Source organism: Mycteria americana, chromosome 9 (genome assembly GCF_035582795.1).
Source record: "Mycteria americana isolate JAX WOST 10 ecotype Jacksonville Zoo and Gardens chromosome 9, USCA_MyAme_1.0, whole genome shotgun sequence".
In the NCBI taxonomy this organism is placed as follows: Eukaryota; Metazoa; Chordata; class Aves; order Ciconiiformes; family Ciconiidae; genus Mycteria; species Mycteria americana.
The window spans coordinates 36,081,599-36,106,191 of NC_134373.1; the positions used below are offsets into that span (position 1 = coordinate 36,081,599).

Sequence of the window (24,593 nt, forward strand, 5' to 3'; positions counted from 1 at the left end):
CCACCACCAATAACTAGAATTTTCTTAGAGAAAGCCAACAGAAGCAATCTCCTCGATACCCAGGGTTCATTAGCAAAATTGTAACAGTGGCTCTTCTAAACAGTGTTTTACAAGAGTGCAAAAAGAACTAAAAGTACTTTTATATACAGAATATACGTTATTAAGTTGCTACACAGGTGTTCAGAGCTTTTCCGAACTTGGGGGATCAGTATCTAAGAGATGTTTGCGTTCACTTTCCTTTCAGAAAGTCCCCAAAGCGGAACACAATAGCTTCTCCTTTTTCATCATGCTGCAAGAACAAGTGTATTTTGATATGCTAAGATACTTCCGTGTTAACATATTTTTCTTAACAAGATATTGTCTTAATTAGTTTCGCCTATCATTTGGGGGTTATCTAGAAGACATGTTAAGGATTTACATATGGGTTTAGATTGCATATTATTTCTTACGGTAAAACCAGTACCTGGTCATTACTGCACATCCCATAAAAACAATTTTCATAGTTGACACTGAAAGCTGCTAGCATTTAATTTCATGGGGAAATGAAATGCTAGGATTTTATTCTGCATAAAATACCCACATATTCATCCCTTCCTTAACCATTGTTGGTGAGAACGCATGACCGAGACACAAAGGGTCTTGCTTTGCCCTGCTGCTGGCTCTGGCAATAAGGTAAGGCTTTGCACCAGCAGCTCTTCTGCTGGCCTCTGTCTACAAAGCTCTCACTCGGCATCAATACAACGTCCCAGTGTGTTAGACGATTATACAGCTACTTGCTAAATTAAAAATTATTTTAGTTAGCATACTCACACTTTTTTCACAATCTCAGATGTAGGAAAAGATAAAGTCTCAAGGCACATGAGGTCGATCAACAGGTACTTTCCCCCAGTACTGTCTTGTGAAAACATTATGACAAACTTTACCTATTTGTAGACAGTACTTCTGTAGGCACCTATAAAAACTATAGCTTTACTTAAAAATCCAAAGCTTCCAATCTCTCAGAATTGCAAGTGACAGATAGAGAAAACTTTTTATGTTCTAGACAGGTACTGAATAATTTCTATTTTCCCCCTATATACAGGTCATGGTCTACAAGGTTTCCCAAAGACGTATCCTCTTTAAAACAGTGATATCTTTTAGAGCATTCCTTGCAACAACATCAATCAACTTTCCTTTTATGAGGAAAATGTTTCTAGGTAAATGCACACAAGTACCTCACAGTGTCAAAGGCATTAACGAAGAAAAGTATTTAAAAATGCTAGAAAATGATGCCCATCGTACCAAGCAGCAATACCAAGCAGCAATTTAATACTTTAAACAGGCAGCCAGGTGGCTGGTTTCAGTCAGCCCCTTCCCTTTCCACTGACATGTATTGAATCAGCCGAGCTACCCCAGACAACTAACTAGCCCGGACTTTTAAGAGACGGACAATGACGGAGCAGGATAGCTAGAGCTGGAGATCACCCGCTTTAGAAACTACTTGAGGCTGGGGTTCGCATCCCTTGGCAGGCCGGAGGCAGCAGGGCTCAGCCCCGCTCCGGGGCCCACGGGACGACTCGGGCACCTGCTGGAAGCCTCAGCGGGACCGGCGGGACAGTCCTGCAGCCTCGGCCACTATCCTCTGCCTCGGCTCTTAATTACCACCCCGACACCCGGCCGCCTCCTGAAAGCCCGCGATCCTTGCAGCTGGAGCTCCAGTAGCCTCAGGCATATAAAATCTCTTTTTGCCAATGCCTAGCTGGCCAGCCAAAAATCAGACAGGCAGAGTTTTACTCCAGAGGAAGGGGAAGAAAATGCTCTCACTGCTACGAAGCAAAATGCCCCTCCGACCCTTCAGACTTTTAGTTTATTTATCTCCTCTTCAGTATACGCCTCCAGCCACCATCACACTCTAGCTGGAGTTTTTCATTTTTAGGTTGTAAATCTGCTGCTCCCTCCTCCACGGTCAGAGGATTCTCCCAGGGCCCACTGGCCAGCCATCAAGGGGCCACACTGAAGGACAGGGCCATGCTTTCATCTACTTAGCTGTACTCCCTAATATCCACCCTCCACGCCTATCATTTATTTCCTCTGGATCCTCTCTTTCTCTAGTTCTCCAAAGCACACGGCTTTTTCACTAGTATTTTTATATTGCTGAAGCCAACAAGTTTTCACCAATCCTAATACACGTGTTTCGGTGATGGTTCTCCTAAGCAAACTCGGTTTGACCCTGAAGTCAATGATTACGGTCAAAGCCATTTAGTAACGTCTGCGTACTGTCCCTAGGCATCACAGAAGAGGACAAACCTGGGGGGTCAGAGCGGACATTGAGATCTCTGAAGAGGTCAGAGCACAGAGGCTGTTTGGAAGCATGGTAACAGCAGCTGGATCCATAAATACAGAGAGCAGACAGAGCCCCTTCCATTACTTTACACAGAGAGAATGAGAAAAGGTGTCATAAATTTACACAAATTGCTCAAATATTACGATCTGAGTACTCAAATACTTATTTCTGCCTCAGCGATCTACGGGAAATGTGCAGTTTGAGCTGGTAATACAACCACATGTTAATGACTCCCAGAGCCAGCCCCAGCTTCGAAACAGCGTGCCCTGAAGCCTCACTGCAGAGTGAAATGAAGACATTGCTCATGCTAACCTCAAGAAATAATCTCATACTCGATGCTTGTTTTTACACAACACGCTGCCGTAGTATTTACTGCCCTTTTTATGCTCTTCTATTCACAAGAGGCACAAAAAAATGTTTTTATTTTAAACAAGTGAAAGTTCAAGAGGTTTTCTGACAGGTTGAGGGGTTTTTTCATTTCATTTTTTAAAAGGAATTAAAAATCGAGATCACAACATCCAACATGAAGCAACGGTGAAAGTCAGTGCCTGTCTTGCTTATTCTCAGAAATAAAGTTGAGCAGTTTCAGGACCTTGTCGTTTGAGCATAGATTGCATTCTAGCATATCAGATGCTGCAGTAATGGGATTTTGTAAAGCTGAAACGCATTCATATTGTGTACATAAAGAAATCTCTTGATGTTTTACTTAGTTTAATGCTTTTTTTCATCATATGTACCCACCCATGCCCCCCTGCTTTCAACAGCTAATAACCAATACATCTGATGAAAATTAATTGTCTTGACAGCTTGCATAAAAACTATAAAGGTCCAAAGGAAAAATGCTGTGGCAGCATTTTCTTTCTCTGTAGGACAGTAGCTATGGAAACTATCTTTAGAGGCCAACTGGCCTTCATCCCAGTACAACACAAAAAAAATCAAAATGCTACTTTCAGTGGGTTAGTCAGTGGCACCAGTCTTAATTGTCAACCTCTACAACGTTGCCACATGTTCGCTAGAGCAAAATATTCTTTGATTTTGTTGGGAGCAAAGCTGATATGACATTCTATTACTTTAACAGACTTAGACAATACAGAGCCTTATGAACTGTGCTTATATTGATAATTATTATGATAACCTGTTACAAAGAACCTATAAAACATGTAAAAATAGACCTAAACCAGACCTAAATAGACCTAAAAAAGATCTAAAACACCAATGCGCAAATTATCCATTTTCTTAATAGAAAATATTTTGTTAATTATTATAATAGAAATAATTTAGTCTTATCCTCAGGTAAATACTTTCAGCCAAAAAGGAAATCTCTAATCTTATTTAATGGTCACATTTCACTAACCGAAACTCCTATCCTTTTGGAAGGGTTTTATCCTGTATAGCTAGCCTGAACAAAAGCTGTGATTTCTAATATAGTCTGACAAAATCATCGGTTTTTATAAATGCTGAGAGATTATGAAGTGTTTTTCCCTCAAAAGGTAAGACACAAATGAGCCAGAGGTTGACTACTGCAAATGCATGGGGCAACTTCCATTGCCACCCACAGAAGAGTTCCTGTAGAACACCAACCACAGATCATTAATGAGGCTCGCAGACCTTTGAAGAAATACGTTTTTCATCCAGAATGGTATTCAAAATGTAGTGAAAGATTTCCGTCATTAAGAAACCAACCTATAAGGAAGGAAGCCGGAGTATACGTACACCTCAAGTGTACACACATTTCCATCTTTGCAGAGGTTGGTATGTCACTCAACCGCGCCATTTTGCAACACTGCGGTACTCTGATAGCTTTCTCCAGTTTTTCTGCCCACTCTGCCACACCAGAGAAAATTTATTCTGCCCACACCAGCAATTCTTATTTAAACGGCTTATGGAGACTACCCAGGCAGGACAGAATTATACAGATTAGGTTTATGTTCAATCAAGAGCCAAATTCTCCCCAGTGCCACATGACACTAGCTGGGTGTGGGTCTACTGGGGGCTATGGAAATGCAACATCTTGAAGGATCTGGCTTGAAACATTGGTACTTTGAAGCGCACTACAAAAAACAAACATGAGTGTATGATTCGCAGGCTGATGTACCAAAAGAGGCACTGGGCTGGCTGTTAGCTGATTATCCAGGTAACCACCGAGCATCCATAAATCAATTCTGGTCGCATTCAAAAAAGTCTATGCCTATTGGCAGAAGATAACTAAAAAGCAAGTCGTGCCTAAAATACAGGATACCTATGAAACTTTAAAATTTAATTTAGCTCACAGATTACAATCACCATTATCCATGAACGTCTAGATCTCCATCCCACTGCCTCCACAGAGAAGTTAGTTTCATCTCCTCCTTACCTCAAGAGGATCTGCTTATAAGAGGTTAGACACACGCAGGCTGGATTCGCAGCAGGCCTGTGCTGGTGTAGCTCCATTTTGTCTGCGGGAGATACACTTCTCTAAACCCACTACTACACTGGCCAACTCATTTTAAATTGAAGCCAAGCATGATATTTTCAGGCCACTAAACCAATAAGGATTATTATAAGTATCAGAGCAGGTCAAGACCACATTCATGGCTGCATTTTCTCTCGCTCCCAACTAACGATCAAATTATGACCCCTGCAGGTCCCTTGTCAGGGCGGTACAGCCGTCCCTTTGGGGCGGACGGGCAGAGGTGCCAGAGCTTCCCAGGGGCAGCCCCAGGGAAAGCCCACACAGCGTTGCTCAGCCACCCCAGTCCATCTCCTTGTAACCTTAGCCACAACCTTCACCAATCCTTCAGGTGCTGTATGATTTTCCACAAATGAAAGCTTCTTTCTCTTACTAGAGGAAAGAAGATTTTTGAGCTGTATTTATTAAAGATCTAGCAATGAAAGTCCGTTCCTTCTTTTTAATAAATTAGCACCGTGTCGAGCAGCTTTCTCTATAAAGCAGCGGATGCAGTCTCAGAAATATGTATTTAGTTGCACCGCATATTAGACAATCAAAGAAATAAATTAAGACCTTCAATGCAGTCTTAATCCAAATTGTTTCACTGGCTGACCGCTCTTCTCACCATATGGGAAAGGAGCTTTCACATTTCCTACCCAGACCTCCCTGATGGGATATTTTGTAATACCACTGTAAAAAAAAAAAAAGCCCAGGGCAAGTTTTCTGAAGGCAGAGAGAAATTCACTACTGCTCTGAATGGGAAGAGGGTGCAGACACCTGGCTGTAGAGCTGTGATTTCATCCTGTCATGTACGAGCTCTGCATCTGAAATATTGACTGGGGAGACTGGAGGGAAGAGGGCCATGCCATGCTTAGATCCCCTCAGTGCCATCAATAAATCCATGTCTGAATGGAACTATGTGTTATATTTTAAATCTAACAATAGTTCTCGTTAATTTACCTGTTACCTTTACATAGATTTATCAGTGTAAGATTGCAGCAAAACACACCAGAACTATTTATTACGTGCCTCACACTGAGGTCTGATCCAGCTACTACTAAACAAACCAGGTTATGTTTCAACTAACTTGGATCTGACTCAAAAACATGTGGTCCATGCTGCCGTCATAAAAAAGAGGAGATTAACAGAACTGAAAGGACAGACAATAGGGCTTATGTGCCAAAAGCCTGACTTCTTTTCCTGTGTTAATCTCATAAGAGACACCCATGACTGAAGACCTTGTCTTGCTTACCGTCCTTAAGCCTATCACAGCTACACCACTGCCGAGTTAAGATGTTAAGGAGATTAATCGAGACTCTAATAATATTTATCTAAGTATTGCTATAAATATCTTTCTTAGAAAAGCCTTTATGTGACAAGGGAGAGATAAACTCACATATTGATACATCCCAACCTATCCAACCTTCACCCCAGCCCAACACCCAAAATCAGCCAACAAAATACACAATAAACACCCAAGCGTGTTTTCATTACTCTATGAAGTAAATCCATCAGGGACCACTGCCATCATTTGCTTTATGTCAAGTGCATACTACAGCAATGAGTTACAGCATTAGCTTTTATCAAAAATATTTTTAACTAGCTATGAAAAATTTGATCCTTTCTTTGATGCAAGTATCTCCACCCCAGAAAACAAGTCCCAGTAAAATAAAAGATTTCTAACATCTGTTAATACCACACTTGCTCTCCTCCAGTTTCACAACTTGGTTTCCTACCCCACTGAAATACACGCTGTTGCAGATCCCAGTATCTTTCTCCACTCCTGCTTTCACACCTCGTAACATCTGTATCATGAATCTCAATACCTGACAGACTGTTCCACTGCAATTTTTTTTTTATTCCTTTAGTTCTGACACTTTCCTAACACAGCTTTTCAAACTTAATAGAATATCCCTTTGCAGTTAAGTATTTTCTACCTTTGATTAATTCCTGCAAACCTGCAGTTCTCTTCCTGAACACAACTTCACCGTTTTCTTCCAAGAGGAAGTAAATCAAAATCCAGCAAGGCCATTTTCTTCCTTCTCACCTGCCAAGATGGTGTTGATCTCCCAGTCCCTCCTCTCACCTGTTCATGTCGCCTGCCTTACTCTTCCTTAGGGTTCTGCTGCCCCTGGTTTCTGTTCCTTGCCATACAGGTCTATTACAGTCTTTCCTGGCTTAAAAAACCCAACAGAGTCATCCTTAGCCCTACTTCATTCTCTGGGATCATTGAACACGGTCCAGACTGCCACTCGTCCTCGCCCTTTGTCACCCACATCTTTCCTAGCAAAATACCAGAACCAGTGTTCAATGCTCTGTGAGGCTGGACTCTTCAGGAACCAACTCCTAGCTCCTCATCAGGGAACCATGAAGACCCCCAAATCCTAGCTCAAACCAGGAGGCTGGACTCTTCAGGAACCAACTCCTAGCTCCTCATCAGGGAACCATGAAGCCCCCCAAATCCTAGCTCAAACCAGGAGCTCCTTTACATGGAGTCCGGAGCTGGAAACCTTGGCATGTTTTGTGACTTTCTGGTTTCCAGATAGGGAGTTTGGACAGAGGCAGTCCATGTTTACAAGCTAGGAGACAGCAGGGTTTGTAGGCTCCTGTTACCTAATAGTCTGAATCGGATCTGCAAGACACAATGCCAGCCATGGATAGTCTTCGCAGTTTTGAAGTAACTCTTGAGACATCTGATCTTGTGAGAATGTCGGACTTTGAGAACAAATAGAAGTCTTGATTTCAAAAGAAATCTACTCCTGCGCTCCAACCAATGTTTCCTCATTTTTCCCTGTACTCCATAGTCTACTTCTCTGATCTTTGCTGACCTTTGTTTCACATGTACATTGTGAGGTTTTGGGGCCACATTCTTTCTGATCATATTTCAATCCATTAGGTGCATTTGCACCGGTAATTCAATGTGCTGAGGAGTACTTTTCAGGTGAAAACTTGTCTTGCATCAACATTTAAGGTCTTGAGCACACCATTCATAAGTCTGTCGACTCCCTCCTGCAGCTGTGCACCAGGACAACAGCCAGAGTACCCCAGGTGTAACGCAGACACAAGGCTCCCAGCAGTTGACTCCCTGGTGCATGCCCAGGACCAGCAGCTGGTGCAAGCTCTAGGGCCAACTGGGAGACAAAGTGGAGGTGTGGTCCTGGACCCACAAAGGATTGCAGCAAAAAATAAAGTTCTTTTCTTATTTGTGCCATGTCAGTTGATAATACCGATGCACCTACTGAGTCCTTGGCTAGGCCTCTACTTCAATGCCAATGAAAATATACTTCTTTTAACAAGAGTGAGCATTATAAAAAATTAAAATCAAACCATAGGAGCATACTACAACACCGTAATTATTCATTTTCTTTAGGTAACTCTGAAAATGGTAACTGGATACTGATACTAACTTACTCATCTACAAGCAACAAGCTGTAGCAGTAGTAGTAAAGCCAATGTTACATGGGAGAGAACCCTGCAGTAAAAAATAAAGCAAATTGTTCCTAGTTCATGAATGACAAATACCTACCTAGGGCTTAGATACCAGAGGCATTCCCAGCAGTCCCCTGTATTACCACATGTGCTATTTACATGAAAAAATATTTTTATACGTAGTAAATTGCTTGAAAGTTGGCTTGTCAGATTTCCATTAACACCAACAGGAATGATTATGGCTCAATCTCATTTTCAGTAGCCACCAGGAATCACTTTACCGATGTCAAGAAAGTCAAGACATTGAGTATGGCTCAGTTGGCAGCTCTGGACTTCATCCAAAGTCAACAGAAAGATGCATTTATGGCACTGGGTTTGGCCTACACTCACCACTTATTGCATTTTACACAGTTATGTTCTTATTAAGGATATAGCTGCCCTTCAGGGTGCAATAAGTCAGCGGGGTTGTCATTTTACAAACTGCAAGTTGGCTTTCATACCTGAGACTAGGAACATAGGCTGGAACGCAGACATACACAGTGGGCATGGAGAAGAGGTACCCAGAGGCAATTAATTCAAAGAAGGAGAAAGGGAAAGAAAGAGCAGAAAAGTTCTGTAAAAGTCCACTTCTATGGCCACAGAGATGACTGTGCTTATGGCAATGAAACCTGGAATTAATCTAAAAGTTTAAAGCATATAGATCATTTTCAGAAAAAAAGAACCACTGAGAATAAGGAAGTGGTATCCTCAAGTCACAAGTAACTTTATTATTAGCAAATATACAATGGGATAACCATTTTAGCTTCCTGTAGTAGCTTGGACCAACCACATGGGCAAAATCTTGGCACAGAGAAGAACTGAAAAGTCTACAGGATTCAAGTGAACATAATGAGAGAGCAGCTGCATTGTCTCTGTAGAACAACACAGGCCACCAGGAGCCAAGAGTCTATTTAAAGGGGTTTATACACAATGCAAGGAAAGTTATTAGAAGATGGAACAAAGATGTACATGGAAAGCAACTGGCAAATGTTTGGCTCAGATACTCAGAATCACGTAGATTTAAGAGAAATCCTAAGAGAGATGGGTAAAAGAAGCATGTTTCTTTTTGTTCTTTCACAGCACACAGCACTGTTGAAAACTTTGTTTCTGTGATATATCAAACTTCTTTTTCCACGTCTTGGTTTTTCCTTCCTGATCTTACTTGCATTCTGATTATTCTGAGGAATAATTTATGTTTCAGACGTGAACTGTCAGTGCACGCACCACAGCAAAAGAGGTAGAAGTACTTGACTCTCCTTTATGAGCCATTAATTTCTGTCTTTTAAAGATTCTCTCCTTCTGAAAAAAAACCTTCCCATTTTCATTTTGAGGGGTAAGTATAGAAGAAAAATAAATTCTTAAAGAAATACAGAACTCCAGGGTCTCTGACTTCTAGAAGAATTTTGCATATATGAGTCTCGCTGGCAGAACACCCAGTCTTTCTCTTAATGTTTAAATTATTTGAATATATTTTTAAACAAAAAAGAAAAAAAAAAAAGAGGCAATTTCTATTTCATCCACATCAGCTTGGGTCTGTACCCACCACCTAATATCCTAATACTATCAATTCTTTGGTCACTCCTAGGAGTTTCCATTACAAAATGTAAATGAGACCTAAATATCAGAGAGTTAGAAACAATAAACAGAATTTTGCTGTAGTAATCCCTCCAAACCTTCTTCAGAATGGAAACATAAATGCAAAACCTACCAGGCTTCTGGCTGATGTTTTTACAGGAATGTTATTAAAATTGCCTTTTCATCATCTGATGTCTGAGCAGTGGCAATTCTGCGTTAGTGCTCTGACAACCTCAGCTTTACCACAGGGGTGTTTCAGGTAGAAAAAGTGGCCTCAAACCTCCATGGAAACATAAGCCAAAAGCAGAAACACAATTCCCGCTGCTTAAATACCAGTTCCAAGCCAGCCCCATCACACTATGCGATTACGTTTTAACTAAGTAACCAAACTAATAGCAGCTACCTACCATAATTCTTGAGAATAGGAGCATAGCAAAGGGGTTCGGGTCGCTTGGGTTTTTTTGTACAGCACCTCTTTGCAAGCTCTAATCCTGTGAACAACTACACACATGCTTAACTTCACACGCAGAGTAGCCTATCTATTTCAATGCTGTAACTCTAAGGTTAAGCAGGTGTCTAACTGCTTGCAAAATCAGGGCCTTAAATGGAAAATTAATCAGTGTAAGAAGTGGATTTATGCACAACACCTGGCTGCTGCTGCTGAGCTTATCTGTGTAGGGATTTATCTGGCAGAGTCAAGCAGCGGTGTAGCAGTAATGCTCTACAACAGTTGTAACGAACTCTACATAGCATAGAAGCGGAGAAGTTAACCATTAAAAATTATTACAGAAAGGCAGGTTCTCTGCTTAACAAAGAAGGCGACACCAAATACCTACAAAGCATACATTTGTACCTCACTCCAGCAAGAAAAACTTATCAGTAAGTGCTACATGCAATTAACAGCAAAGATACAGATGAGAAAAAGCTGAAGCAGGAATAACTTTCCTAGGAAACTCTTTAAAAACACCAAGGTACAAAGAGACCAGATTGAACAAGCCAAAAAGTACAACAGATTTCTGAGCTAAAGGATACAATGTTCCTGTCCGCAATGTTCAATAAAAGAGGAAACTACACCAGAGATGCCGAAACCCTCCTGAAGTTCTGATCTTTTTCATTTTTCCACCAGAGCGTCAGAGCTCTGCACTGAACTTGCAATTCACCCTCACTGATCAGCACACCACGGCGCTGGGGGGGACATACCATATGGCTCACTTTAACCGCGTAAATTGTACGCTGTGACATGAATGGAACTGCTCCATGTACACAGTCAATCACCAGTTTCCAGGATTTGGCGGAATGGGGATTACCCCGCACGCTGCAGCCACTCCGGGAACAAGCAGAGCTTCAGACAGGGGCAGCACAAAGTCAGGCTCAGGCTTCTGTTCTGCACCTCTGAAATCTGCTGGGTCACAACAAGTTCTGGGAGTGCTTTAACCTGGATGACTCAAGTTTTATTAAAGTATTTTTAACGCAACGGCAATCTAATCATGTACTTTTTCATACTGGTTCCCTGCACAGCACAGTAATTTTCAAGTTTTAAAAGGAACACATAAATCTACAACAGCAGGGACTTGATGACATTTTTATTCTTGCTACTGGCAAGCCTCATCTAATGCCAATGGCATTAATCCCAGTGCTCACTGGCAAAAGGAACTAAGTCTTGGTAAATTCAACTAAGGGTACTGGGCGCTTTATCCCGAAGGGAATACTGTATTTAGCTTATATGATTTGTTTCCTCTTTTAACAAGAAAAGGGAAAACATTTTTGGTATTCATGGCAAAAAAAGTATTTTTGGTTCATCACCAATGACCAGCATCAAAATGCACAGGAAAAAATTCCCCAGCATTCTGATTACTGCCAGGTTACTCCCCAACCACATTTAAAAATCTAGCCTGCCCATTCCAGCATGTCAGTGCGATTTTTATTGACCTACTAACCTGTAACTCTGGGAAGCCCAGAGCTAAGAATGCAATAATGGCTAGCAAATACAAGTCTCCAAACAGAGTGTAATAACCTTAAGTAAACTACTGCCAAGCAAAAGTCCTGCAGATCAAACAGTTCCCACGAAGCCTTATGCTATTAACTAGCAAAAAAGTCCCATGATATCTCCATAGTCAGGCACAATACCAGAGCCCTACGCTTCTGTTTACTTACATAGCTTATCTGCAATCCAGTAATGTATACAGTCAATCCCTCAGATGTAAATCACTTGTCTATTTAATGTTACTTCACTTGTTAAAAACTTTGCTAGCTTTCTAATGATAAACAAGGGGTTTATCTGGAACATCAATTTTTAAGGGATGTAAAAATTTACAGTGGATGTTTATAAACCATTTCAATTCGGGAGTCAATTTTATATCATTACGTGGAGAAAAAGAACTGCAAATACATAAAGGTAGCAACAAGGTGGTATTTATGCAGCTGTGCTTTTTTCCTAAAGGAAAATGCAAGGCCCGGTTACACTTACTCTACCTTATTTCAGTCATTTTCTGGGTCAAACCACCCCAGAAGACGGGTAGTGGATCTAACACCCTGTTACAGCCACCAGAATCAACAACTGAAAGCCCAGTGGGACAGCAGCGGGTCACTTGGCACCCTGCGTTTACTTTACACCCTATTGCTTTGTGCACTTTAACTCGAACTCGTTTCAAAAAGATCTCTTTTCTACCTAAGGTACTCCTTCCATCAGTACAACCTCCTCCCGCTGATTTGTGCCATGTGGAGGAGTCAATCCTTAAGCACACAGGACTAAAAATAAAAAAGAAACAAAGCTCGGTAGGATGCTGCTGCCGGAGTCGCAGCACAAGAAGAAAATCTGCTGCCTCTGAAGCAACAGGGCTCAAACGCAGACACGGCTGCCTTCCCTCCCGAGGCTCAAGGAGGAACGAAGAAGGAGAAAAGCGTACTGCACTTTTCCCCGGGCTCAGGGGCGCAGACCGGGCGCAGGGCCGGGCGCGCACAGGCGCGGTGCGGGGGCTCCCGGCCGGGCGGGAGCGGCGGGGGGCGCGGCGGTGCCCGCGGCGCGGCCGCCCCGGGGATCAGCGCGGCCCAGGCGGCGGGGCCGGCCGGGGCGGGGAGCCCGCTCTCCGGGGCCGCGGGGCTTCTTCGGCCCGCGGGCGCGGAGGGAGGGCGGCCGGCCGGCGGCCGCAGGGAGCCCAGCCTGCCGCACGGCGCTGCGGCGGGCGCGGCCGCCCCGGGCTGCGTGGCCGGCGGGGCGGGGAGGAGGCCGGGCCGGCGGCGGGGAGCGGCGGCAGGTGCCTCCCCCCGCCCGCGGGCCGCGCCCGTCCCCGCGCAGCCCCGCGCCCCCCGGGCGGGGGAGCGGCGAGCGCCGCCGGGGCCGGCGAGGGGGAGCCGGGGAAGGGGAGGAGACGACGGCGGGGCGGGCAGGAGGCGGCGGAGGCGCGGCGGGCAGGTGAGGGAGGGGAGGCGCGGCGCGGCCGACTCCTTACCTGCTCGGCGGTGGGGCATGCTGCGGCGGGCGGGGACAGCGCGTCCCGGCGGGCCGGGGAGCCCGCTGCCGCCGCCGCCCCCCGCCTGGGCAGAACGGCTGCCGCCCCCCGGGCCGGCCGCCCCGCCGCTCGCCTCTTCCGCTTTGTTCCGCCGCGGCGGCTTCTCCTCCCGCTCCCGCCGCAGCCGCGGGACGCGTAACATGTGCCTGAGCAGGGCGGGCGGGCGCCCGGGGTGGCACTTTCGGCGGGGCGGGGAGCGCGGCGGCCGGGCCCCTCCGCCCCCGGTCCCGCGGAGGAGCGGGGCTGTCAGATCCAGCCCATCTGCCGCGATCGCAATCGGTCGCAACTGAATGGCTCCCGCAAAGCTGCGCCGGCAGCAGGGGCTCGCCGCGGCGGGCGGAGGGGGGGCGGGGGGGGGCCGGGCGGGGGCGGCCATTGTCTGCGGCGGCGGGGCCGGGGCCGCCGGGCTCCCCCCGGCTGGGGGCGGCGGGCGGGAGCTGCCCGGGGACGGGGGGGTCCGGGCGCGGGCGCCGCGCAGCCTCGTCCCGGCGGCATCTGCCCCCAGGCCGCCCTGCCGCGGGGGCTCGGGCCGCTCCCTGCCTCCGGCGGGGCAGCCTGCCCGCTGGTTTGCGCAGCGGGAAGAAAGCCCTCGTTCTGCACAGCCCCAAATGAAACGCAGATCTCAAGTTGCTGCCGTCTGCGCTGTTTTCGAAAGTTGGGCGAGGAGGCTCTGGCCGTGGCGGAGCCGCCTGGCCCGCGGTGCGGGGCTGACTCGGGAAGCGGCGCGGCGGCTGCGGCTCTGCCCGGCGGGGCCCCGGCCAGCGAGGCTGCTGGGGGCCTGGTCGTGCGGCTTGAAGGTAAAAGGCTTCAGGTGGATGGCACGCTTTTGAAACCTTGTGTTTTATGCGAAAACGGTTCCTAAAGAATCATGGAAAGCTTTGTCATCCGGTAGTCAAAAAATTGCAAGTAAAAAAATTTTCCCAGTTGCAATAGATGACATTGGTGTTATTTTTGGATGTGATCAGATAATTTCTGGGCACAATACACTTAAGGAAGCCTAAGTGTAGAGCGAGCAAAAGCTCAGACAGGATTTTCGGGTTTAATTAGAGAAAGCATGAGATAGAGGTCTTGGAAACAAAGTGAGAAAACCTGAGATGATGCAAACGAGAGATAGCTGGGTATGCTGGAGTAAAGAGGAATTACAGGGTGGAAAGTAAATCCTCATTATGCTGAGACAAGAATTAAAGAGTAGAGCTGTATCTGAGAATCAAACAAGGAGTACTGGAGAAATGAAGCTTCAAAAATGAAGGTGGCAGGAGTTTTTCTGGAATTTGAATTTGGAGGTTTCTGAGCAGAGGAGCGATACACTCTCAAGAATGAATAAATCATTGGAATTAAATATACACCACCAGAAATAATGCTCAGATTTTGTTTAACATATTGTAGCTGGAGACAGTGCATTTTTACAGAAGAAACCTCTTCCTGTGGCCGTACAGAGAACAATCTTTGCAGCCAAATATATGACTGTGTTGCCTTAGATAAACTGGTAGCCAGCTCTGTTAATGCGGGAATTCCTTTTTCTGGTGTAGAATGGGAACCTCCAAAATTACTTGAACCTGTCAAACTTGAAGTGTCCTTTCCAGGACAGCAGCTTACACAGGCACCTTGGTCTCTCCTGATGAGACACCACGGTTCAATTTTCTGAGGGCTGATCTAGAGTCCTGGGCTAATCAAAGGCCTTGGGTTTAATTCAGAGTAATTGGGTGAAGTATATAGCCTATACTACACTGTGAATCAGTGTAGTGATGTTCTTAAATACTAGTGATGTTCTTAAATACTACAAAACTGTGAAAGAAAGCGGCAAAGGAGCATGAGAAGGGAACTAGCCAGAATGGCAGCTAAAAGATCAGAGTCTCAAAATCCAGCAAAATTTGGGTCTCTGAATGGATTCTAATTCTCTGTTAGAACAAGGTTGTCATGGTTTAAACCATGAGCCTGTAGCAGTCACATAGTACTGAAGTAATGTCTACTGAAGTGTTTAATTGCTTTGTTGTGCTGGGAAACACCTTGAGCAACTCTCCTAAGAGCTAATTTTAATTACTGAGTTTAAAATATGTTAATTTTCTGTTTAAATAGAAATAATAACATCCCAATAAAATGTAATCACATTATAGTGGTTGTTGCTTGCACAGTCAACCTAAATCGCCTCTACAGATTCCTTTATAATTATTGATTGAAACTGCAAAGGCTAAATGGGTTTTGAGACTTGGGTAACATAAGAGTGGCTGCACTGGATCTGCCCAAAAGGTCTGTGTGGCTCAGTATCATTTCTTTAACAAGGGCAAAACCCAAATGTCCAGGGAAAGGTACAACACTTTTCCACTCTCCAGCCATCTGGGAGCTCAGGCATGTCCTGAGCCAAGCTTGCCCCCTCTGCGTCTAGTATGTCTCACTAGATCTCTTCATGACTTCGTCCAGTCTCCAGCTGAACCCATGTACACTTTTAAAATCTATGATACTCTGTTGCAGATGCTCTCAACCTTGCTTAAGTGAAAATCTCCTCCTTTCATTTGTTTTTCAATGTGCCACCTGTTAGCTTCATCCGATACCCTGTATTTCTCGCATTAAAAGCAGCAGTGGACAATCTGCTCCTCTCCATGCTACTCACGTTTTTAGCTCTGTCATTCCCCTGCCTAAACTGCTTGTTCAGACTCAAGAGTCGTAGTTGTTCCATGAATGAAAGCCACCTCGTGCTTCTGATTACCCTTTTCTGCCCCCCTCTGAACTTTTCCAGTTCTGTTGCACCTTCTCTGAAGTGGGGGACCAGAACTGCAACTGGTATTCAAGATGCAGTAAAATCACCAGCATAATTATGATCCCTTTGTAAGTGTGGTACTGCAGATCTTAAAATGCTGTGCTAGTCTAGTCAACAAATCTATCAGTCCATAAATTATTGCATAGAAAGCTTTTATTTAAAGACCACATCTATCCACAATTCTCCTTTCCCAAATTCCTAGTGAAATCATTGAATGATTTCACCAGATATGCTAGATTAAACAGGACTACAGGAATGAAAAAATGTATTGCCAGTTCTTTAAGTATTTTCAGGCCTGGGCTTACATCCACTGAAATCAAGAGCAATGGAATTGGTCTCTCACTCTGTAACTAGAAGTGATTTAGAATTAAAAAGAACCAGTATTTATCTACAATTTAAAGCTATAATTACAGCTGGAAAGTATTTTTTATGCATATTGAGCTGTACTGTTCCTGACAGCTGAGATACTGTTCTTCTGTGTCTCTTTAAGATTAACGGTATCTCAGTTTCATACACAGCAATAAGTACATGTTCCAAATCATTAATTATTTCCTGTCCCTAGGCTTGCATAATTTTATCTAGCATAGACATTTATAAGACAATACACTAGTCTTCAAACAAAATTCATTACTTTGCTTACCATTGCTTTGGAGTGATAGTAAAAACACAATGCTCATACTTCAGAATGCTAAAATGAAGTAGATGATAGCATTAGCTTGATACATTAATGGCAGCCGTAGTTTTAAATATAGAAACCTAACAGCTGGCACTGACAAGTGCAGTAATTGCCCAGTATAGGAATTTTGTCATTTTCTCAGAGACATCAAGCTACTGTTAAAGACGGGACAGATGCTTCTTAAACTGACTTCTGATTCTCAACTGGCATAACGTACATGTGGAGGTGATTTACCTCTGCCCACTGTTGCATTCTGCAGCTCTTTCAAATGGGAGATACTTGGGAAAGAACAGGTACGTTGACAGAGTGGAAGTGACTGATTTACACAGTAATCAATAATGCCAAAATAACCGTGTAATCTTCAAGAGGGTCTGTGCTTCAGGGAGAAACATCATACTTAAAAATTTTGGGGCGAAAGAAACCTCCAGAAATGTACAGTTATTAAGTTTAACTCACGTCTTGTCCTTTTTTTCATAGTGATTTATTTACTTAGGACTGAAGCTATGTATAGCTGATGTAATACTAGATTTTCAGATATTCTACCTAAAGGCTACTAGTACTTAACACTAGCGGTGTTCCAAAACTCTGTTAAACATGAGTAGGGTAGAAATTGCTTGTATTGACGTCATTTATAGAAACAGTTCCTCTTTCAGCCTGACATAGGACGCTGTTCGGTGAGACCTGGGGCAGCGCTGCCCTTTTGGGGACTTCAATTCAAGTATCGGGCTGCTTGCCTGCGCTTCTGGGAAAACTGCCAGGCAGGCTATTACACAAAAAGCTGCGCAAGAATAGCTGACGGGGACGCTCGCTGAGCGCCCTGCACTGGCAGAAGAAATCACTTCATGGGTCAGCCGCACGAGGAGAGGTTCCAGAACAAACTGGTCCCCAATAACTATGTTGGTATTTCCCAGTGCAGACTGGTAAGCAGGACTACAGGAAGACTTGCAGTCTGGCTGCTGCCGTGTGCTGGCATGTTATTGTCAGCTCCTGCTGCTGCTGGTCACATTCAGCCTAAAAAGGATTCTGTAAAAGTTTTCTCTTGATCTCAATGGAAATTTAGAATTTAGATCTTGCATGGGAATTCTGCGTATCTTTTGAATTGGCTGAAGAAAGGGTCAAGTGCTGCCATTTGCACATCTCCACATTGCAGAACAGAAGTGAAAGGAAATCCTGACATTCCTGTCACTGGGCGAAGGACAGCGTTTGGCCGTTTTTTCAAGCATTTACAACAGTGTTAATAGAGAAAAGGAGAAGAGGGATTGAGAGTGCTTACAGCTTTGATCCGTGTTTCTGGACCGATGTCTCCGAGGGCTCTGCAGGAAGATAGGTACTTCCTTTGCATTTGATCTCTCTTCCCCAACTGGGAAGGTGGAAGATCATAAAAATACAGGAAGCCTTACAGGAACTACGCTGTACATACTTGTTTCTCTCAAAAGGGCTTAAGAGGCTCTCGACTTGCCTGGTAGAGGACTAAGAATCTGCTGAATGAAAAACAATATTGGATTTATTACAGCATTATCAGGAACTGAACTGGGAAGAATTTGAGAGGTAGCATCAAACTAGCATCAAACCTTGTCAAGTACTGAGCAGTACAAGCATCTGCCTGTTCTGGCACCACGTGGAAGCAGATAGGCTTCTCTCTCTGCTGTCTTTGAAGGTGCTACATAAATTACAGCAAACTAAATATCCTGCAAAAGCTGGTATCTCCTTACTGCTAAGCATTTGCTGGAGGTTAATCTAGTTTTTCTATTTTTTGCTTATTTAAGTTACACTTTCTAGACTCCGCTTAGCTAATCAGGTGGTAATAAAACTAAGAGGTCTGTATTTTGCAAGCTTTTATTCATTTTTGAAAATCTCAGGGGAACATCTACGTAAGCAAGAGTTTGCAAATTCTGAGCTATGCTCATTTAAGTAGGAAAAAAATATGCTCAGGGCTTTAATATCTGATGAATGCTGCCTTATATTTGAAACCTTGTCCCTAGCGGAACCCATTACAATAATGTTTATACAGGTTTATGCTATAAATGCATATTTTCCCTACAGGAGAATATGTTGGAATTTACTCCTGATTAAAAAAAGTAATGTTCGAATGGGCCGTATCCGAGAATATGGGTTGCTATAGACATAACTATGCCCTTTTATTAACAAATAAAGCAACGGAAAATATAATTTGTTAGCATAAAAAGGGCTTCATACAGCAGGCAGAATTGATAGGAAGCGCACCCTGGATCTCCTGCAACGTGTGTAAACGGGAAGCCAGCCAAATCCTACAGAATTAAAGGAAACTTTCAGAAAGCTGTGAAGTACCTCCCCAAGCTCTTCCAGCCTGCTTACAGTCAGCGTCAGAGCTAAACAGGAGATCAGGTGAGCCTCCTGGATAAGGCTAGCTACAGGTCTAAACTCCACTTCTGCAAAAATACACTCCAGTACATTTGGATCTTAAGCTGCCAAGTGCTCACAAAGCCTGGAGAGAGGTGCTGGCTGTCGCAGTAGAAAGGGGGAAGATGAGTGATGGATCAGCGCACGCTTAACATTAAATAACAAGAAGAGGTGATGCCACAGCAGGCTTTCGGTTGCGCAGGTGTCCTGCTTTCAACTCAAGCGGTATTTGTCCTGTAATAGGCCCAGCCAGATGACACAGGTATCTACATCCATGGTTTTCTCTATATTAAAAACCTTTGCACCAGCACAGCAGCACCAATATAGTTTAAAATAAACTGCCTCGGGAGAACGGGGTAGAGCCCTTCTCTCCTTCTCTCCTTGCCACTACCCATCCCCTGACAGAGGAGATCCTTTACATGGGCTTTTCTACTGTGGAGTGACAAGGGCCAAGGACAGGAGTTGGAGAGGACACTTCTAGAGATAGGTCTCCTCTTCCACACCTCATCATGCTATGAACTGTAGACATAAGAAAATGCTCTCCCGTCCCAGAGCACAGGATAAGATTGTCACCAAGCTTGCTTTGAGCCATAAAAGCTTTTAAAGATTCAAACAGTGATGTGGGAACTTCATCCCCCAGACCGGAGTGAACAGGCTGACAACACACAGTGCTGTGACATGAGAAATGCAACCTTATTATTGATACACCGAACTGGAACACAGAAAAACTCTGGCTTACATACAGATCTCTTGTATAAGCTCCATTACTTAGTATATTCACGACTTTATTTTTCTCTGTAAACAGGGAATTATGTTATTTCTTGTTTCATCCTTGGGGCTAAGGAGATGAAAACCATTTCTCACTTTGTGTGGAACAATGAGGCCCTGTTCTCACTTGGGGTCTTAAAGTCTTGCTTTAATGTAATTTAGAAAAAACAAAAAATGGTTGAGCATTACATAATGAAACAGAAATGCTAAACTTGATTATTTAACTTCTCTTTCATGAGTGAAACTGATTTACAGGGAAAGGTGCTAACCCGACTTGTATGACTTCATATACATTTTCTCACTGGCCTCTTCTACATCTGCCATCAGCACTGCCCTGTTTGTAGACTTTATTAGTGAAACAGATCAGTGACGTACCATTCCTTTAAAAATAACAAATTCATAAATTCTCCATTTCTCCTTCCTTAAACCCACCACCCCATCTAAAACCCTGTCTCGCAGCCTGTGTCTGTGCACTACTCATTTCTAGAATACATTTCGACATCCTGTTTTTATAAGAGCCCAAAACTCTCATTTGTTGCCTTGATGTAAATCCATGGGTTTTCCTCTGCCAAATAGGAAACAGAGGCTCCATGTAAAGATACGGTTGTTCAGTCTTAGAGAAGACTTCAGGGCAATGTCACTGTTACTCGTAGGAATTATTCTTTGCTCTGAATAATTCCAGTAAAATAATTGGAATTATCTGAGGACTGAAATATGATTCAACATGGATAAGCGTGGCTGTGCCTAGACATTAGTGGAAGACTAAATTCAACACCAAATAATAAAAAGAGACTACAGACAGTTTCCATTTGGAAATGTTTGATTTTTTAAAAAGGACTAGATCATGTCTGAGCAACAACAACAGATAATTGCGTATTCATATCTTGTGGATTGTTATGTTGATCTGTTATTTGGATTCTGAAATTTGGATCTGAAAACCAAGGTGCCGTTTCAGGTGAGTAGGTGGTCTGACATTTCTCCACGTGGCCGGTCCTTTTGGGTCAGCCTGTGTTTCCCCATGCAGCGGTTGTGCAGTGCGTCTGCGGTGTGCCTGCTGCCTGCTACCTGAACCAAAGTGTACCCTTCAGGAGACACAGACACAGACAAAAAACCTGCCATACACACTTAGCTTCAGATAAAATCAGCTGAAAACATTTTTTTTTCCTAACCCTAAACAGCCACTAAAGTAAGATGTGTATCTGCATACACAAAAGATTTTGTTCGTGTAAAAAATCTAAAACAAACAGAGAACCATGCCACGATTATACATTTCATTTCCCAGCATACAAATGAGGATCTAATTTACTCTGGGCTGTTCACGCATTTTGCTTTTAACAAACATCCATATGTCAAATAGACCTTCCACATACTTCCCTGCTGGAGTTTTTTTCCTTTCAACTTGGTAGGGAACATTTGTGATCCTTATTCTACCAAATATATCTAAAGAATATATTTTGCTCAAGGCCTTCTATTTTTTAATTTGAGAGAAACAAATCAGTTCATGGCTCTGGCAGTCTCGCTATTAAGACAAGCATACATCTGTGCAAAAATACCCTAATCCCTAACTAATTACAGAATGTTATTAACATTTTAAAATTTAACATTGCTTAATTTATTTAATTTTATAAACATCCATATGAAGTTACTTTTTAAAGACCACTTTTCCATCTTTTGTCTGCAGATTTAAAATCTGGGTAGTTTAGCATAGATATGGAGATATTTGCTTGTATCAAAATTATTTTATACTCAGATGGTTCCAAATGCTTTATGTAATGTCTCCAATAACTGAGGCTTGACACTTCACTGCTGACTCATGCAGCACTGATGGCCAGTGTTAATGGGAGTTTTCTCTGATTAAAGGAAACAGGCTGAGAGTCATATTCTTTAAAATTAATACTTGTTATGAATATATAATGCCAAAATCATCCCAGGCCATATTTGTCATATACCACAGCACATCAAATTGAGCTTAATTTTAAGTCAGCTTAGTAAATACTCCACAAAAATGTGCCTAATCAGTTACAATGACTCACTGTTGAAGGAGATTTACTTATTGATCAGGTAAAGAGTTGCACATAAAATGACTATCAACTTTAATCGGTTGAGGTCAGTTATTTTGTATGACTAATTAATGGAACTGATAAACTTTGAACAGCTGTAAACTTTTGTAAGATGCCTATTTCACTTCTTATTTGTTTAAAAGACAGTGATCAGTCTTGAACATTGAGATAAATTATACTCAAATATGCACTTCTTTACTGCAACTTGCAACAAGTGTTCTAGTGGCTGTCCAGTCTTTTCCCTTGGTTACAAGTTTAGTATTTATAGTGGACTTACGTAATCCATAAGGTTCATTTGTAATCTTTAACCTTTAACCTAGTCTCTCTTACTTTTCTGTGATCCTATTAAAAATATGATTTATAAGGCAAACAGTAAAACACTTGCATTTCTATATGCTCGTTATTCACACTACTCTCATCTAGTTCAGTCATGAAAAAGTATCTTTAACAAGTGTGGTGTGAGATAGGCATTGTACCAGGGAGTCAAAGGAAGCGAGAGGTTTTCATTCACAGATAATACAATGGCAGTGCTTTTTGTGGCCTGTAACTACATCTGCACTGCTCACTGAACCATCCAAATTTACATTCAGCTAAAGAAAAGCACATTTGGCCAAAAATCAGATACATTTTTAATTGGTATCCTAATGTGCATATTCAAATACTAATCCTTGGTAGAAATGTGTATCTGAAGCAGTATTGTCAACTCTGTTAGACAACTTGGTAGACTTATATGTTTTTTATCTACATTTTTGTGTGAATTTTTTCACACATGAAGTCACACATTGGAAGCCCCAGCTTTAGAGAGACATACGTGCTTTTATAATGTTACTTGGAAACATCTGAGTACCTGTGGTGACTGAATGACTCCTAATTGCCAAACTCAGTTCTGCTCTGCCTCGGCCAGCCTCACCTACAAACACTAAGGAAACTGAAAGGAATACACCAGCGTTTTCATGGATTTTACAAATTTATCATACATATCCACGGCTAGATCCAGCAGTGTTGTAGAGATGTAGCAAAAAGACCCCTAAAAACGCCACCGCTACCCCAAAAAACCCCAGCAAAACAAAAAACTGAGAAAGAGATGAGAGGCAGGTGCTAGTGGCTAATAGCACAAAACACCTTTTTCCTGGCTTCATCCACTGGCAAGGTGGTGTGACGAGACAGGTGGACTGAACATCAAGAAGCAAAGAAGAAGGAAGCCTTGCACTCTTAAAAACCGCACCACGCCAAACCAATGCAATCCAAACCAATCTCTGCCTACTGATCATGGGCTACAACAACGATTTTGCAAGATAATTCATTCCAAATACAGTTTATAACTCACGTTAGCATCATAGACCAGAGGCAACTTTTGTTATCAGAAACTTCCAGAAAGGGTTAAAATGGGGTTTCAGCCCCAAGACCTGGCTGCTTTGACCTTAATGCAGGGCCAAATTACTAAGCCCCTGACAAGAAAAAGATATTTGTGCAGAGCATGACCTTACTTAGCTGGGGCAGCATTTGGGTTTTTTCACAGCCTTCATTACTGTAATATCATACATAGGGTTTTTCATTTGTTTGCCATGCAACTTACTCCCCTAAGATTAGTCCTTTTCTAGTCAAGCAGTTTAAAGCTAATCACAGTTGTTATTTTAATCCGTGCTCACCATTAAGAATTCTTGCAGAGCTATTTTGCTTGTTAGCAATTATGGTCTCCCAATGGAAGTTCATGATTACAGCAAAAGCAACCTGTTTAATACTTGGCACCTCTTTAGTATACAAGCATTAAACCCAGGAGCATAGAAGCATGCTAATGCTGGTGATGAAAATATAGTAAATCTATTTAACAAACTCTGTTTTTAAAATACAGCGTTGGAGAAATTCCATGCGGTCCTCATGCACGTTTGTGGTCCTCCCCCTCTTGTGTTTTTCATTACTGTAGTAAGGTAATACGATGCTGTTGATCCTTCATTCATTTTATGATTGTCATGTCTGAAATGCAGGATGTCTTAATGCTTTCACCAAGACAGACTAAAGGTTTGGTCCTGGTTCCAGCAGCGCTAATAATAAAATTCCCTTGAAAGGTGTTAATAACAGGGTCTGACCCTTGCATATTTAAGGCAAGCGTCCGATGCTGAAATACAAATTCTTTCTTCTGCTAAGGGAACTGGTAATTGCTGTCACTGATCTATGTGTCAAGACTTAAAAATTATCATCTGCTGTCAAGGTCAATTAGCAAAGACCACAGGAGCAAATTTCTGCTTCTCATGTTGATTGTCCATGTGATTCTTCCATCAAAATTATACACAGTAATACACATTAGCTGAATTAGAGCATTAAATGACTATGTGAGAAACAACACTGCAGGGGGATCCCCCACCCCTGACCCAATTCTGTCCTATTTAAAGTTATTTCCAGACAGGATAGGGCAGAGAAATCTAAAAAAATCCAGAGTTCTGGTTCAAGCTGATACAGTGAGATGCACTATCACTATTGTGCATCATCTCCAGTGATAAATGTTGGTGATTTACATCGACAGGGGTCAAATTTGTCTCACGTTGGATAAATGTATTTTGTTCAAACTTGAGAAATGGGGGAACCACTGACAAGTCAAATATGCTATCATTTTCATCATTCTTCATGTGAAAGTAATTATTGTAAAATGTTCAG

The 24,593-nt window shown here is 42.9% G+C and overlaps 1 protein-coding gene across 21 annotated transcripts in view; it reads right to left on the bottom strand.

Annotated features, from left to right (window-relative positions):
• The window catches only part of NCKAP5 (NCK associated protein 5), a 413,976-nt gene that overhangs the window by 244,518 nt on the left and 144,865 nt on the right, over positions 1-24,593 (bottom strand). Inside the window, exon 1 of one of the 21 annotated variants that reach the window (XM_075511583.1) lies at positions 13,244-13,380. The exons of the other annotated variants lie outside the window; for them this stretch is intronic. The gene's annotated coding sequence lies outside the window, so the exon portion shown is untranslated. Of the gene's footprint in view, positions 1-13,243; positions 13,381-24,593 lie in introns of those variants that run through there. 21 annotated transcript variants of the gene reach the window in all.